Source organism: Athene noctua, chromosome 2 (assembly GCF_965140245.1).
Source record: "Athene noctua chromosome 2, bAthNoc1.hap1.1, whole genome shotgun sequence".
In the NCBI taxonomy this organism is placed as follows: domain Eukaryota; kingdom Metazoa; phylum Chordata; class Aves; order Strigiformes; family Strigidae; genus Athene; species Athene noctua.
In genome coordinates, this window is record NC_134038.1 from 102965087 (window position 1) to 102982503 (window position 17417).

Here is a 17417-nt window from a genome sequence, read left to right on the forward strand (position 1 = left end):
CCTAGCAGTGAATGAATAGATGACATTATTTCCCATTTAGAAGCATAAAAATGTATTTATTTAAACTGTACTGTTTTGAAGTCTTTAGTTGAAACATTATAGCATGATTTTATATTTAATATTTAATTTTGCCTTATGATAAGTATTCCTTTGTTGGAAATGTGTGTCATGTCCAACACAGTCCTCCCAGTGCAGACTGAGACATTCAACTCATGAGAAACCTATAGAGAATTGTAATTCTGGACTTAAATTTAGATCAGGTTTCCACATCCTTTCAATTCCAAGAATCACTGATCAAAGGGAAGAGAGACAGCCTATTAGTAAGTTGCTTTCAATGTAGAATATTAATGATTAGAATTATAATTCTAATAAGTAGCAAAAGAAGGTATTTGGAGTTCTTTAAATATCCCAACTTATGTTTAAATACCAGAGATGAGAGAAAAAAAGAAACCTCATATCTTCCAACAAGTAATTCAGAAAATATATACATTGAACATTGAAGTAAAGTAATTTTATGAAGTGTTTAAGTAACATAAAAATAACAAATCCCTGAACTATACAAATCTCTTATCATATAGTGTTCAATGTGGTTATGAGTAAACTTAGTTGATTTATGCTGCAACATAAAAATCATGAGATGCTTTATGCATGGCTTTGATATAGAACTCAGTGAAATGTGATACTTTTCATTGAAATTCTGTTGCTTGCTCAAACTTGACCCTCCATGTAAAGCTGAGGAACATAAACTGAAACATCTGTACTAAAACAGACCGATATATACATACCTTATTCGCTCCTTACCATCCCACCCCACCTGCTCAGAAAATATAATTTTCCCTTTAAAGTGAAACTATTGCCTTATGATAAGACAATCTGGACAGCTTCTCAAATAATGGTCTAGGAGTCCATCCAATCACTAGATAAATCAGTAGGCTGTTTCTCTGCCTTTTTAGTACCACAGTTCTGGATTTGACATGAGAATCCTTTCACATGATGGTAATCATCCTCAACTTTAACCTAGAAATAGTATCACCAGTTCTGATGAGAACAGAATGACTTCAAACTCAAATCACAACTTGAGTTGTTAATCTAAAAAATACCTTGCTTGTCTGTATGTTGTTTTCCAAATATACACACCGTCAGCCCCTTGTTTGCACAATGACACCAAACTGTTGCCTGAACTAAAGCTGTTGCAACAGAATATTTGGCAACGTTGAAGTGCAGAAATACTACACATCTAACAAAATTTGGTTTTACAACTTTTCATGGAGTATTTACCTAACAGTCAATTATTTGAGCTTTGCTTCATTATGAACTTCAGAATAAGATGGCATTCTTTGGTTTACCTTCTCACTTCTCTTCCTTAGAGATTATATTTGAGAAACAAACACATACTGTTGGCAGACCATAGACTTGTATGCCATCAGTGATAACAATACTTCCTTTGTCTGACTTGGGTGTATGTTTATAAGCTCCTTGGGTTCTCTTTTGCTTTGCATGCACAGAATACCAAGCATGAAGAGTTTCCACCTCAGTGAGACTATAAATTAAGATCTTATCCTCAGACATTATATATGGTAAAAGTAGCTCAATTTTAAGGAATTATGATTTCTTTCAACATGGCTTTGAAAGAATCTTGGATTCAGATGGGTTGAGGTGGCTAGACTTATTCTCAGGCATACAAAATCCTATGCCTAAGGATGCAAGTATGTAGGTTGAAGGGTTCAGAGGCATAGGTGTGTTATGAGCTCTGCTGGCAATTATACTGCAAAAGAAAGTAGAAGGCTGAAATATCAGGCAATGTTCTTAGTCTTTATCCACTATGTGTACTTGACTTAGAAGCCTAATGAAATTTCTGCATATTCATAAAGAGCGGTGACTGAGACAAAAAAATAGTAGAGAACAAGGATAACTCACACTAAGGAACAGTGGTGCATATTGTCTTTCCCAGTCATATGTTCTGCAGATCTATCTGCAGAATGAGAATAATGAGAATACGAATAGTAACTCTTTGTCTTCTTGTATCTTTTGTCTCTCTTATATGTTTAAGCCTTCATAAATACACTGTATGCCAGCACCTTCTCTCTATAGATTTTTAAAAGCTGTAGAGATACTTATAAAAAACTTGAACATTCTTGGGCAAATGGTAGGGAGGATTTTCAAAGCAACTTAAAGGAGCTGATGTCCAAACCCTCCTGAGAATAGTTTCAGCCCATAATACTTTACATTCATGTTACTTCTGATTATTTTTCAGGAGCTTAAAATGTAGGTATTGTCTACTCTATCAGTGATCTAGTAGGTGTCAGTTCAGCTACTACCATTGATTAGCCAGAAAACATGTTGGTATTTCTAAGAACAGATTTTGCTCTTTTTGAGATTAGTGTCTAATAACTGCAGGGGCAGTGACATGTTTTACTCTTCTCCAGGGTGCTGTGTATTATGCCTTGACAAATAACCCTGGATTAATCCTAACTGAAAGTATACACTTAACTGAGTTACCAGGGAAAGGAGGGTAGTTTCCCTAACCTATGACTATAGAGAGAGATTCACACTGCAGAACAATTATTCAGCCAAAGTAGGATCCGAGTTGCCTGTAGGAAATATCCAGTGCTCTATTCATTCGCTGCAGTAGGATTCTGTGGCAAATAGAGTCTCAATTTCGGCACATAATTAACAGAATCAGAACCATTCAGCCAATTCCTTATCCACCAAGTGGTCCCTCTGTCAAACCCATGTCTCTTCAATTTAGAGGCCAGGATGTTGTGCAGGACAGTGTCAAAAGCTTTGCACAAGTCCAGGTAGATGATATCAGTTGCTCTTCCCTTACCCACCCGTGGTGGTTGTCGAAGTCATCAAATATCTCAGGCATGACTTGCCCTTAGTGAAGCCATGTTGGCTGTCACCAATCACCTCCTTATTTACCATGTGCCCTAGCATAGTTTACAGGAGGATCCAGTCCATGATCTTGCTGAGCACAGAGGTGAGACTGACTGGCCTGTAGTTCAGTTCCCCAGGTCTTCATTTCTTCCCTTTATAAAAATAGTGGCTGTGTTTCCCCTTTTATCGTCAGTGGTAACTTCACCAAACTGCCATGGCTTCTCAAATATGATAGAAAGTGGCTTAGCTACTTCATCTGCCATTCCCTCAGGACCTGCAGATGCATCTCATCAGGTCCCATGAACTTGTGCACCTTCAGGTTCCTTAGATTTTCTCAAAGCTGATCTCCTACAGTGGGTGGTTCTTCTCCCAGTCCCTGCCTTTACCTTCTGTGACTGGGTTGTTGTGGCTGGAGCGCTTGACAGTGAAGACAGAGGCAAAAAAGTTGTTGAATACCTCAGTCTTCTCCATATCCCAGGTAATCAGATCTCCTGCCTCCTTCTAGAGAGAGACCACATTTTCCTTAGTCTTCCTTTTATCACTGATGTACCTATAGAAGCTTTTCTTGTTGCTCTTGATGTCCCTGGCCAGATTTAATTCTATCAGGGCTTTGGCCTTCCAAACCTGATCCTTCACTTCTTGGACAATTTCTCAGTATCTCCCCCAGGCTATCTGTCCTTGCTTCCACCCTCTGTAGGCTTCCTTGTTGTGTTTGAGCTTGTCCATGAGCTCCTTGTTCATCCATGCAGGCCTCCTGGCAATCTTGCCTGACTTCCTCTTCGTTGGGACGCATCACTCCTGAACTTGGAGGAGGTGATCCTTGAATATTAACCAGCTCTCTTGGGCCCCTCTTCCCTGCAGGACTTTATCCCACGCTACTCTGCCAAGCAGATCATTGAGGAGGCCACACTCTGCTTTCCTGAAGTCCAGGGTAGCAAGCTTGCTGCACGGTCTCTTCACTACCTTAAAGATATTAAACTCCACCATTTCATGATGACTGCAGCCGAGGCTGCCCTTGAACTTCACACTCCCCACTGGCGCTTCCTTGTTGGTGAGAACAAGGTCCAGCACAGCAGCTCTCCTGTTGGTTTCTCTATCACCTGAAGTAGGATGTTACTATCAATGCATTCCAGGAACCTCCTGGATTGCTTATGTGCTGCAGTGTTGTCCCTCCAACGGATATCAGGGTGGTTAAAGTTCCCCATTAGGACCAGGGCTTTTGAATCTAGGACGGGGACCTGTGACTGAATTCAAGTGCTTAGAGAGTGGTCTCTCCCTCTTTTATGGTCTCTATACTATCTAGCCACTTACTGTCGTGGTTGCCTCTGTACCTGATCGAAGAACTGATACTCTGACTTTCGGAGTGATCGTCTTGCTTCTGACAGATAAGTCCAAACAGCTGACACTTCCCTCTCATAACTACAGTTATTTTGCATTACCTGTTCTGCCTAATGCATTACTTCTGGTTCAATTCAATTTTGTTTAAGTTACATTTTACTAAAGTAGTAATTCAGACATGTTCTGCTTTGGCCTCACTCCACTATTGACATCAGTAGGAGAAGCAGCATTAGGTCAATGCTTATCACTCTTCATAGATTTTTATGGGCAGTAAAGGTCATTGTGATCATCTCTTCTGGCCTGCTGTATAATATTAGCCCATAGTATCTCACTAAGTAAACTGTGCATCAAAGCTCCTAACCTGTTACAGTCAATGGGTATTCTGTCATTCCCTTTAAAGAAAGCATATTCAAGACTCAAGAGTAATTTTGGTTTTATGAATTTGAGTGACAAAGAAACTCACATCTTTTGCAGAACTAGTTTACTTGTTTCTGGAAACCCTACCCTGGAAATCTTGCTTAAACAATGAACTTAACCTGAAGGCTCCCAATAAATTAAGCTCACATGAAAACAGTTTATGGTCATGTGAATTTATTTCATTATACCAAAGCTTTATCTAAATCCCAGGAATCATTTATCATAACGTATGCATTAACAAACATTTTCTTAGGTAGGTGCTTTTGATTAAGCCTTCTTGTAACAGAAATAAGTTCAAAGTGCTATGAATACACAATCTTTTCTAAATGTAGTAGTGGGCTTTACAGCCATAACAGTCTATAAGATGTGCAGTTTTTAAATAGCAGTAGTGTCTTTTGTTATTTACAACATGTAGTTGGAAAAGAAGGTGCCAGGTGCAGAAGCTGAGTCCTGAGGCCCAGCAAAGGGCTTGTAAATATTTATATTTGCAAACTGCATTAGCTGGTCAAACAAGACATTAGTTCCTATCAGAAATATGCATTTTCACATGGTAGATTTTTAACCATATCCTGGCTACACAAAAATGGGTGGTTTGCTAGTAATGTTTATAACTCCTTATACAGTAATTTATACTGAGACTTCAGCTACTGGATCTCAGCTACCTTGTAAGACAGAGACATAGGTAGTTGCAGTCAAACTTCTTCCTTAGAATAATTAAGAACCAGAATGTGTGGTGGACAGTGACTTTTTCTGTATTTTAGAGACCAGAGGGGAGAATTCTTTGGAAAAAAGAAGCTTATGTTCTGTGCTTGCATTTTTTATTTCTTCCACAAAGATGTTCCAGGGCAGTGTCATTTAAAACATTGCATTTTAGAAGAAAAATTCACAGAAAAATACAGAGTTGATTGTCCAGATCTTCAGTTTGGAGGTAACTGGACTGATTATATATTTTCATCTGGGAATCAACTTTTGGCTGCTAGTTTGCTAAATTGTTTACTGGAGGAGTTAGTACCATCTTCTCTGATCCAGCAGCTGACTACCTGGCAAGTCCACAGAGAATGTGATAGACCCTCTTTTTGCCCCTACCTTTGCCTAAAGTGCCTGATCCTACAGAAAACTGCTGTAATCATGAGGTTTTGAGGATTTATTCCTTTCAGTCTTCACTGTTGGTGTCAATGCAATTTGTCCAAATAACCAGACATTCATTCTACCCATCTCTCCCTCATCTCAGGTGACTTTCAGAATAGGGAATCAATTTTTTTCTTAAACTCAGGGCAATGTTTAAATCCAGCTCACCCAGGAAGTGGTGGGCCTTTGTTTAAATCCTTCTGTGAACCAAGCAGGCAGCAGAAATTAAGTTCTCCATCTTTAGTGCCTAGTCACCATGCTAGCAACTTTTCATACAATGGATATACAGTTCATCCATTATCATTAAGATAGGGGGATGGAAGAAAGGAGGGTGCTGAACCTCACAGTAGGATAGTTGTGAAAAGCACTTCAGCTGGCTTCCTCCAGTGGTTGCTTTATTTCTACAGATAAAATAATTTCAACAAGCAAACTGAGAACTTCCTCCCATATCTTCTCTCTCCTCCTTGCGTGTCCAACCCACCAGCAGATAGTGTGGTCCCTGGGCAGGAGCAGGGAATGTGGTTTCCAGGTTCCTCAGATAGGGAACAAAACTGAAGCCAGTTTTCCTGCAATGCTGGTGAGCTATGGGGTAAAGCAGTAAAATTCCTTTCGGGGAGGGAAAAAAATGAATCAAAAATGCACTTTGTGTGGTTTCATTTTTATTAGACAAATTGAGGTATCCACTAATCCCCTGGAGTCTACAGTGGACTGTCTGGGTCAGTCTGTAGTGGTGCATCCTTTCTGTCACTGCAGGAAGTCTCTCAGAGTACCTGCTTTCTCTGAAGATTTATCATTAAACCTGTTACAAGAATCAGAGTTCCCTGCATGTCTAGACTCTTAATTTTCATCACTATAATAAGTAATCTTGTTTGAAATAAATAAACCTGCTTTCCGCTCTTATTTGTACTATGCAAAAATGAAATCATTTCAGGGTATCACCTCTGTGTGCTTAAACATACTTTAAACTGCTGTGACTTTTGAATTTTGTGATTAAATGTAATTGTGATTGATTACCTGCTGCCAGTCTCACCTGACTTCTAGAACTCTCATAGAAATTAAAGCCTTCATCTCAATAAGAATTACCAGTTAAAAAAATTTGTATTAAGCAACGCTTTCCCCTTATGTATATTCATTAATTCTAAGAGAAGGAAATTTTATTGAATGCACTTGATGCATAACTGTAATGGAAAAAAGGAAGGCAGAGCCTACTAAATTTTCAGCTCTGGGAGGAGATGGATTCAGTCCCACCGTATGTTGTTTAATATACAACTCATTCCATTCAGTGTAATAACAAAAATATTCTCTTCAGTGAGAACTATTTTCTTGACCTCAAGAAGAGTGTAGACTTTCTTGGTTCATTAAAAATAAATGTCAAAGCAAGATTATGTGTAAATGTGTTTATAGCTGATTACTTCATTTGCTCATAAAATCATATGTACAGTTTTAAACCACCTATGTCATTGGTGACATGTACAATCACAATTCTGATGACATATGACAGACTTTCCCTCTCCCACCCTCCTCTTGGCCCTGTGCAAAAAGTCTTGATTAATTCGTACTGCTATGAGGGGAAGAAAGAGAGGGAGTTCATTGCAAATGGGAGCAAGTGTTGGCAGTGTTGACAAGGACCATGTCATCTTTAGGGAAGACAGAGACTTTAGTCCAGTTTCCCTAAGCTCACTTCATAGCCATTGCAAATGTAGAGAAGTTCACCTTTCATTATTTTAAAAATAATTACTTTAATACCTTTGGCAGGGTTCTTATAAATAGATGTGGGGCTTAAATTTAAAAAATAGGCTCCTTATAGGTACTATAGCAGTACTGGAAAAGAAACCCTATATTTAGCTGATGCCTCCAGCTTCTATTCTGCTAAACAGCCAGAGGGCCTTGTTTTCTGTCATGACTGCTGAGCCTGTAGTAGTTAAATGGGACATGGAGCACTTTGGAAATCTAACTCTGGACTTGTGCATGCAGATCCTGAAGACCTGGATCATTCTCAGTTTAAGCAACATGCTTATACCCCTGACTGGAACAAGCAAGGTTGTTCCCATTGTGTCCACTCTTGCTCTGTACTGAAGTCAGTTTCTTGGATCGGAGAGATGCCTCTCAAATGACCAGAATTCCTGAATTAGTGCTTTGGCCCATGTTTCAAGACTTGGAGTTGAAGGTCCATAATTTTCACTGTGGTTTAGAAAAAAAAAAAAAAAAAAGGATTGTATCCAAGTAATTAACTGTGTCTTACTTTTCTTACTTCCACTCATTTTTCCTAGGTCCACCTAGGTGCACACCCTGTACAAATGGTGCATTGGCATTTCAAACTAATGTATGCTTTGCTGGTGACATCTCCAAACTCTGCCGCATATACACAGTATGCTTGAAGAGGTAAGACAGGACCTTCTTTTTCCTATAGAACCATCTTAAAACTTTGTTTCTAAGCCACGTCTTTGTTTTGTTTTGCTTTATGTTGTTTATAGACTTTAACATTTACTCTAAGCAGTACGAGACTGTGAAGGTAAACACATCTACAGTACATTTTTTTTTAATCTTTCTCCATCTGAGAAGAAGGTCTGTTTATATAATTTTCTTTTCTATGAAAAGTTTTTAAAATGTTTTAATTTACACTAATCCAGGCAAGGTTAGGAACTTCCATGGAAAGAAAGACACATGCTAAAAGAGTACTTGGAGCACCAGAATATTTACTTAACACAGTGCTTTAACACAGACAGGCAGTAACTCACATTATATGTCTAAACAAGACTGGAAGATCATGGTGTTTGTGCAGTTGGGTATAATGAGTGCTATGTGGTTCTTCCTCTCCAAATTCCATTTCAAAGCAGCCAAACAGAGAGGTGCTATTAAGTACATCTGGACTGGGTTTAGAGGACTCATCATTTCCTGCTGATACAGGTTGACTACTATGATCTCCTGAGCAACAGGGATGTACAGGAAGACCTGGTTTTCATGGACCACTCCATAGTTTGAAAATTTGGTGTACTTTCAAACAAAGGAACAGATAAGTGTTGTGGAATTTGCCTTCAAAATTACTTAGTCTCTGTATAGTCTTTTCAGGATGTGTGACTCTGTGTCATGAGACAAAGGACACAAGAGAAAGGGAGGGTGTATTGATCTTAGCTGCTTCTTGCCTTCCCCCTCCCTCAGATGGAATACAGGGGAGTCAAAATAGGCTCTACATTTTGCTGAAAACACTGAGTACCTATGTACATGGAGATGCGATAAGCATCTCTAAAAAGGAATAAAAAGTCTAGACATGGTGCTATGTAAGAGAAATACAAAGTGAAAGAAGAAGAAAAGATGTTCCCATACACCAGAGAGGAAGTGAAAGTGCCAGGCCTAATTTTACTTTTAGCCAATTGTGCTGATCCTCTGTGCCAGGGTACACTTAAAAAAAATCTAACGAAGTTCAGCTTCTGAAGGATATTTCAAATTATAGACACCAGCTGGTCTTGACTGCTAATTTTTGTTAGTTTCCTGTGCTTTGTCTTTGAAATCTTGCCTTGTTTCTCTCTGTGGAATTCCAGCTCTTTTGGAAACTTGAGGATATTTGAAATGTGTACATAGTGCCTAAAGTTTACCATTATGCAATTATGAAACTGAGGCATATAGAGGTGAAGATCATCTCAGACAGAACTATGACAGGTTTGGGTTTTTTTTCAAAAATGGGGAAGCAAGGGGATTTTCATGGAGTTTCAGTTAGAAAAGTTACTTTTTTACAAGTTGGGGTTTTTTTTAAATTCAGTGAATGGATTTATTTAAAAAAAGAAAAACAACTTTTTAAGGGGAGAATGAGAAGCTAGTTCATCTGGTTTCACCTCTTGCATATTTGAAACTACTTTGTTTCCCTCAGTAACCTGATTTGGAGTAAAATCTACCTTGTGTTTTGTTATAACTATCACAGCATCCAGCCTTGATTTGAAGCAATCAGGAGATGGATAATCCACCATTTCCTTTGGTAGTTTGTTCCAACAGTTAATCATTCTCACTGTGGCTTATTTCCAATTGGAATTTGTCTGGCTTTTAGCCATTGGTTCTTGTTATTTCTTTCTGTATTAGATTAAAGAGGCCTTTACTACCTTGTATTTTCTTCCTGTGAAGGCACTTACGTACTGTAATCAAACCACCTCTCAATTTTCTTTTTGATAAGCTAAATGGATGGAGCTCTGCAAGTCTTCCACTGTAAAACAATTCCTTCAGGCCTCAAATAAGTTTTGTGGGTTTTTATCTCACCCTCTCCAATTTTTCAATATACTTTTTAGAAAGTGGGCACAAGGTATGTGTGCAATATCTTGGTCTTGTCCTCTAGAGACATGGTTCTTGTTTCCCTCATGTCTCTTCTGTTTATTGACCCAACAATCAAATTAAATTTTTCCACAGAATCAAAACAGAAACTCATTGAGTTTTGTACTTATCAGACTATCTGTACACTTTTTAGAATAACTCCTTAAAAAAAAACATAGTCCCACATTTCTGCTTGCTGCATATCTCACTTGGAATATGCTCTGTTACAAGCTGAACCCAGAATGCCAGTAGATTCAGGTCACTCATTCTCCAGTCCAGGCAGCCTCCTCCTTGCTTACTGTTTTGCCAGACTTTTTGCTATCCCCAAATTTTAACCACAAAAATATCTCCACAAATATGCCACTCTTCAAAGCACTGCAAGGACCAGACACTTGGCCAATTCCTCATGCTCTGAATATGCACTTTGGTTAAGGTGTTTGGCCGAATGCTACAGTAGCATTGCTTAAAGTAGAAATTTAGGTTCCCTACAAAAAGTTACATACAAGTAGATACAGTTAAATATAATTTCTTTATTTCAGTTTGTGATGTCAGTAAATATTTCTAGTTGTAATTTTTCTGATAGTGACACAGCAACAGATGTCTTTCAGTTTCCCAAGCTCCTTCAGCATTGTCAGCTCTCCTTGAATTCTTACATATGATCAAGTCCACCAACTTAGAAACTTTTTTTTGCAAGTGATATTTTTTGTCCTTCTGACTTACTAATGCAGTAATTCCTAATGCATCAGGCTCATGTGAGGCAAACAATTTATCCTGATGTTTATACAAACAGCAACAATATTAATCATTAAAATTCAAAATTGCGTCTTTATCAACTACTGATAATGCCACTCCTCTTCTAGGATTTCTTTCTGGTGAACTTTTAAGGATTCATTCTCACTAGTTTTTGCTTGTTCACCATTTCATCCAAGCCTTAGTCCCCAGTATCTTTATTTTCTATACTAAAGTATATATTCTACTGATACTTTGCATTGGGTTTTTTATGTTTTTCCTCTGTTTTGCCACTGTTAGTACCCTATTGTAATAGATGCTTTCACCCTACTATTAAAAGAAGATGGGCTTCTGTCATATTAATGGCCATGGAAGATGAGACATTTTTTGCCCATTTGAAGACAGTTCTTCAAATTTTGGTCACATTTTTTCTACCTATATTTCAAAACCCCCTTTTTCCTAATAATGTCAATCTTAGCTCTCAGAGAGAAACCACACATCACTGTGCAGTGCCCTCACGTCTCACTACCATGTTAAAAGAAAGCTAAAACCCGCTAAAGGTAGAGTCTTGTTCCTTATTCGTCAGTACGTCTTAGATGTAGATCAAGAGGGGTAAACTAATGAGTCTGGTCTTTGCAGATGCTATGCTGACTTACTGTCCTTGCTTTATGTGTTCCTCTTACTACTTTCACCTACCCACCTTTTCCTTGTTTTTTCTCCCTATTACATTACCCAGTCAACAATAATTGAGGTGTAACAACTTCAGTTCAGAAGCACCTCCTCTAGATTACTGGCCATCTGGGAAAGGATCAATGACCTGAGGTGCAGATGTGGCCTTTAAGCCCCAGATGGTCATTAAAATGGAGGAAGTGTGCTATACTGAGTTCATTATTACTAGAATAAAATAGTTTTAAAATAATTTAAGTGTACATTTAGAAGAGAAGATTTCTATTTTCTATCATGGTTCTGCTAATGTGACACTGCAGGCTTTGCTCAAAATGTTTTCTAGTACTAATGGTCAATGTGTTGGCCAAACAGTCTGGGCCACTCTACCCATGTTCTGGCTTTGGCTAGGATAGAGTTAGTTTTCTTCCTAGTAGATAGTATAGTGCTGTGTTTTGGATTTAGTATGAGAAAAATGTTGATAACACACAGATGCTAATTGTTGCTAAATAGTGTTTATACTAAGTCAAGAATTTTTCAGCTTCTCATGCCCTGCTGGACAAAGAATATTCCATACCATATGACCTCATGCCCAGTATCTAAACCAGGGGGAAAGCTGGCTGGGAGCTGCTGCTTGGGAACTGACTGGGCATCGGTGAGCAATTATGTTGTGCATCACTTGTTTGTTATATTCTAATTATTTTATTATTGTTATTATTATTAGAATTTATTATTATTATTATTGCCATTATTATTATTTTCTTCATTTTCTGTTCTATTAAACTGTCTTTAATTCAACCCATGAGTTTCACTTTTTTTTCCAATTCTCTCCCTCATCCCACTGGGGGCAGAGTGAACAAGTGTCTATGTGGATGCTGGCTGGGGTTAAACCACAACACCCTGCCAGGTTTTTTATTTATACGTCTTTGAGTTAGACACTTCTGTCACTGCAATAATAAAATCTATCTTTTTCTAATGAGCTTTGTTGACTAACCACATGGCCAGTAATGTAATTTTTTCTTTTATGTCATTCATATGAGGAGGCAAGAAGCTTTCTATAAATTTATTTTCACTGGAACTAATTATTTGGTTTAAAAGAAAGCATGGTCATTCATGGATGATGGGTGGTGTTTTGCACACTGCAATTCCCCATCAGGAAGGTAGACATGCTTCTTTTTCTGAATGTTTGAAAATCAAAAATCAAATTTACAAATGTCTTCACTTACTTCCAAAGAAGAAGTTGTCATAGGCCCCTCAGTGCAAGTCAATTGGTTTTAGATGTATTAGTAAGTAAGCTCAGATTTGGGATAACTTTCATACCTTTATATTTCCAAGCATCTACTCTCCTGAAAGATTAGTGGACTTCTGCTGACTGACAACCCACTCCATGTCTAACTGTCTCTTTTATACCTGAAGCCTTTCATTTGTGTCTCTATCTACTGAAAGATTAAGAGATTTTTTTTGTGATGGAAAAAGTATATTTTTATTGTCTAGGACAAGAGGTAATGGCCTCAAGTTATGCCAAGGAAGGTTTAGACTAGATATTAGAAAGTATTTCTTTACAGAACAGGTTGTTAGGTGTTGGAATGGGCTGCTCAGGGAGGTGGTGGAGTCCCCATCCCTGGAGGTGTTTAGGAGTCGGGTTGACATAGCGCTGAGGGATGTGGTGTAGTTGAGAACAGCCCATGTTAGGTTAATGGTTGGACTTCAAGGTCTTTTCCAACCTAGATGATTCTGTGATTCTGTGATTTTGAAAACAGAAGTCATTTGGTTTTGCCACTGACCAATGATGGAAAATGACACCTTTGGACATGAGAGCTTTCAGTGCATTAAGAGCATGTTTTTCAGAAGGAAAGCCAGGATGAGAATACCAACCCATGGGATGTTTGCTGGAACAGACAAATAAACTGTTGAATTCATCAGCTGCATGATGGAGGTACTAGCTGAGGCTGAAATCTCCAAGAGTAAGAGTTGGGAAGAATTATTTTTTTCTTTCATTTCTGAAGTAAGATGGTAACAAGTTCCACAATTCTCTCTGCATTGCCAAACCAACCTGGGAAATCACTATATCATAGATATTCAGTTAAATAGAAATAAGAATAATTACAGTCCATGTAATTACATATGTCACACAGGCTTATGTTTGGCCTAGTTAGTGCAAAAAGTCTATGTTCAGAAATGTGAACCATATGGAGCATGATACTTTTGTCTGTACAAAAATTAGTTCTGACATCTAACATGGGTTTGTTTTCTAAATCTAACCAGCCTGAACATCACAGCTTAAATGTTGCATATGATTTGGTTTATAGAAATATGGTAATATAATTAGAAATGGGCTCAAATCAAAATGATAGAACTGAATATTGCATACCACAAACTTCGGAGAAGTTTGGATCTGGGTTTGAACTTTTCACCTTGGACCCAACTCTCACGAAACTGTAGTATATCGGACTTCATTTTATGGGTACAAATTTGCCCTTGTAAAACTCACACTCTCATTCTATCACATACTTAATTTACAGTGGAAATCTGATCACAGTCACCTCTAATTATCTGATTTGCAGCACCACTTATTGCACACAACTTACTTGCAGCACAGCTTATTACTGAAGGGCAAAAATAGCCTGTAAACCTTACAGATGCAAAAATACATATAGCAGCATTCAGAAACATGCTAGGATTTGGGATTTTAGAAAACCCTCAAACTAGTCTGGAGTTTTGCACAGCTTGTTCAATGTCAAAAACTTTTCCTTCTAATTTAAACCAACATTTTCTTCAAGGCAGACACAAATGAAAAGCATATTTTTTCTCACTGTAGGAAATGCTGAATTAGACACCAAGCGTGGAACTGACTCCAGAAAATGGACTGGCACAGGTGACTGGCTTTTGGACAGAAAGATGGGTCCGATGCTTGCTATATTTTGATCTAAGCCTTCTCAACTTTGCAGTACTTCTGGTTTTGTTCAATTTTTTTTTTTCCAGTGTCCTTGCTTTCAGTGCACCATTTGACAACTGTGCTTGCCAGGTGCAAATGAGGACAGAGTTAGTTCAACTGTTTTGTTCTTACTGGGAAGCTCTCTGGTCACCCCTCCACCCACCCTGCTCTTTTCCTACCTCTCTCCCCCTCTCTTTTCTCCACATTTGAATTTCTCTGTGTTCAGCCTTTTCTTTATTGTTGCTTTGTATTGTGACTGGATTTTTTCCCCCTTCTCTTCAGTTTCACTTAACTGGAACATTAAGTAATCCTGCTATGAATTCTGAACCACTCTAAGTTTTAAGTTAATTCAAAAATGAAACAAACAAGTTTGTTATTTTTCAGCCAGGGGATGTGATTTTTTTCTAATAGCTTCTTGGGAATATATAGTATCATATCTCCAATTTGTAAGTAAGTGTCATATTTGACCAACTTTTTAATTCATGACTTCTCACTAAAGGCACTACACAGAAAACATGTTCAGCTTCCGCACTTCAATAGTCTTAGGCTAAAGTTAGATTTTAAAATTAGAAGAAATAAAAGGCATAATTCTCATTTGTGGGAGATGAGAAAAGGATCAAGCTTTGTGCTGGTTTGGACAACTTTTGAGACCCAGAAGAAGTTAAAAAACATAAATCCCACAGAGGTCCAAAAAAAAAAAGACAGGGATTCTTCTTTTCTTTTCTTTTTTTTTTTTTTTTTTTTTTTTTTTCCTGGGTAGTGTGTGCATGTGTGTTCTTGTGATAAAGCTGTGAAGTTTTTGGCTGCCCTTTTCTGGCTTCTGTTGTTTTCTAGGGGCTCAGTGGGATAGATAGTTTGTGCTGTGACAGGACATGCCAACAAATTGCATCACTTCTGCCTCGGTGGCCGAGGACAATGACATGCCATATGCCCATGGCAAGAAATGAATGGGGCTCATTTACACTGGCACTGGGTGCCTTCAGCCCTGTCAGTCTTCAGAGGCTATCCATGGCAAATTGGAAAGTAGCACTGGAGTAGCAGCAGCATGAAGAGATGCAGTTTGAAAAGCTTCCAGCATTCATAACTTTATGAACAACATGCAGCTTTGAAAGGCAAAAAGAAAATCCACGTGACACCCTGGATGCACTTATCCCATCCCTTTGCAACTTAACCTTTCATTCTCAGAAAGAAAACCAATCACCAGTAGTTTCTTCCCGTGTGTTTTTTTTGCATGCTACTAAAAAAATAGAAAATTAACAAAAAAATAATCTTTGAGTAAATTCCAGCTGCAAGGAGAAAACAAAAACACAGTGGGCGTCATGCTTCATGCATTCAAAATAGTTTCTCTGCTGAAACAGACTGCCGCAAAGATTTGCCCCAAAGTTGACCCCATTGCCTCTAGTTTGCACTCCAGCAACAACAAAACTCATATTTGACCTCTGACCTTCCTGGCAACACATCATTTGTTTCCATGTGTTGAAGCGAAGGATGATGGGTGATGATTAAAGAGCAATGGGTCTGTTGGCCTGAGACACTAATGAGGATGAAATGAGAAGGTCAGCGATCATCCTCACATGGCAAACTAGGACATGGAGCTAATCTGTTGTTAATTGTCTTTTACATTTGTTTTAAGGGCAGTGGCAGAGATAGGTGGTAGTCATATGTCTCCCTTCTTTATAATCTCTGTACTTAGCACACAAAATAGAGTTAGGCTTACCTGGGTAAGCCTGAAATGTGCTTTGCAAGTAGGTTATTTTATTTTCTTTTATTTTTCAATTGTCAGTTTGCATGAATCCAGAGTTGGCCAGAAGTGACTGGCTGGCAAATGTGGAGACAGAAATTGGCCCTTTTTGTCTCTTTCACACCGGTGACACTCCGTAAGCTTCATAGTATACACTTCCTTCTCCTGTCCTTCCCAACAGTAGATGTCTGCCTAAATGTGCTGGGACTGTTCCTGGAGCTGGTAGGCTGCTTGGATTTCTGTGCATCTTCTCTTCTTCACCTCTCTCATGAGCCACTTGGCCCAGTACTGTTTATTTCAAAGTTACCTGATCTGGAGTAAGAGCATCTGGTCTTTCCGCAGTGACCATCCTGTAACAACTTCTGTGCCCTGTTAGCCTCAGCTAACATTAAACTGAGAAAGCAGAGGATAATATCCTGCTCCCTGAACTGCCCACAGATGCACAAACCTCTCTTTTAAAATCTCAGCAGCCACAGGTTAACGGGGAATCCTAATTAAATAAGATATTGCTGGTATCAAAACAAATCCATCTTCAGGCTGCTGGTATTTTTGGCAGAGCTGGCACTAAAGATGTTGGATACAAATACTTTTCCATTACAAATCCATCTGATACATTCCAGTGAAAAAGGGAAGCTAATGGCTGCTGTCTCCTGTTTTGCTGATTCTTTCAGAGGAAGAGAAAAGAAGCCTTTAAGTACGTGTTTTACATTTTTTGATGCTCAGTACACAATTCCTCCTTCATTTCATCAGCTGCTAACTGCTCCTTTTACACAACAGCCCTATATATTATAACTTGTTTTGTCAGCTTTGCTGAGAGAACATGCATTCCCACTTTCACAGTGATGTCATTTTGGTAGGATTTCTGATTTTATTTTTTAGCCGTATTCTCCCCCTGCACGACTAATGGGTGTGTTCAGCCTCTCAGAGGGAAACAAATCTGCTAGCCAAATGGCAATCAGCTGGTGAGCTAAAGCCTGAGAGCTTTAAAGTATTTGTCTAGTGAAGAGTTTACTGCAGTGCTAATCATAACACACTCATTAATTACTCATTTGGATTAAGCAGAAGGGTCAGAGGAGCCATCTTGACAATCCATGCCTATCAGTGCCCTTTTCCTGCCAATTAGTACAGAGACAATTTCAATGGCTGCAGCCTCTGCTTTTACACCTCCAGCACCACCTGCCTTTGCCCTTTATCCTGCACAGCACATTAGCCATGACTGACAGCCAGCACATGGGCTTCAGTTTCAATGTGGCACCTTGTCAGGTACAAGCAAAAAATGGATCACAGGCTAAT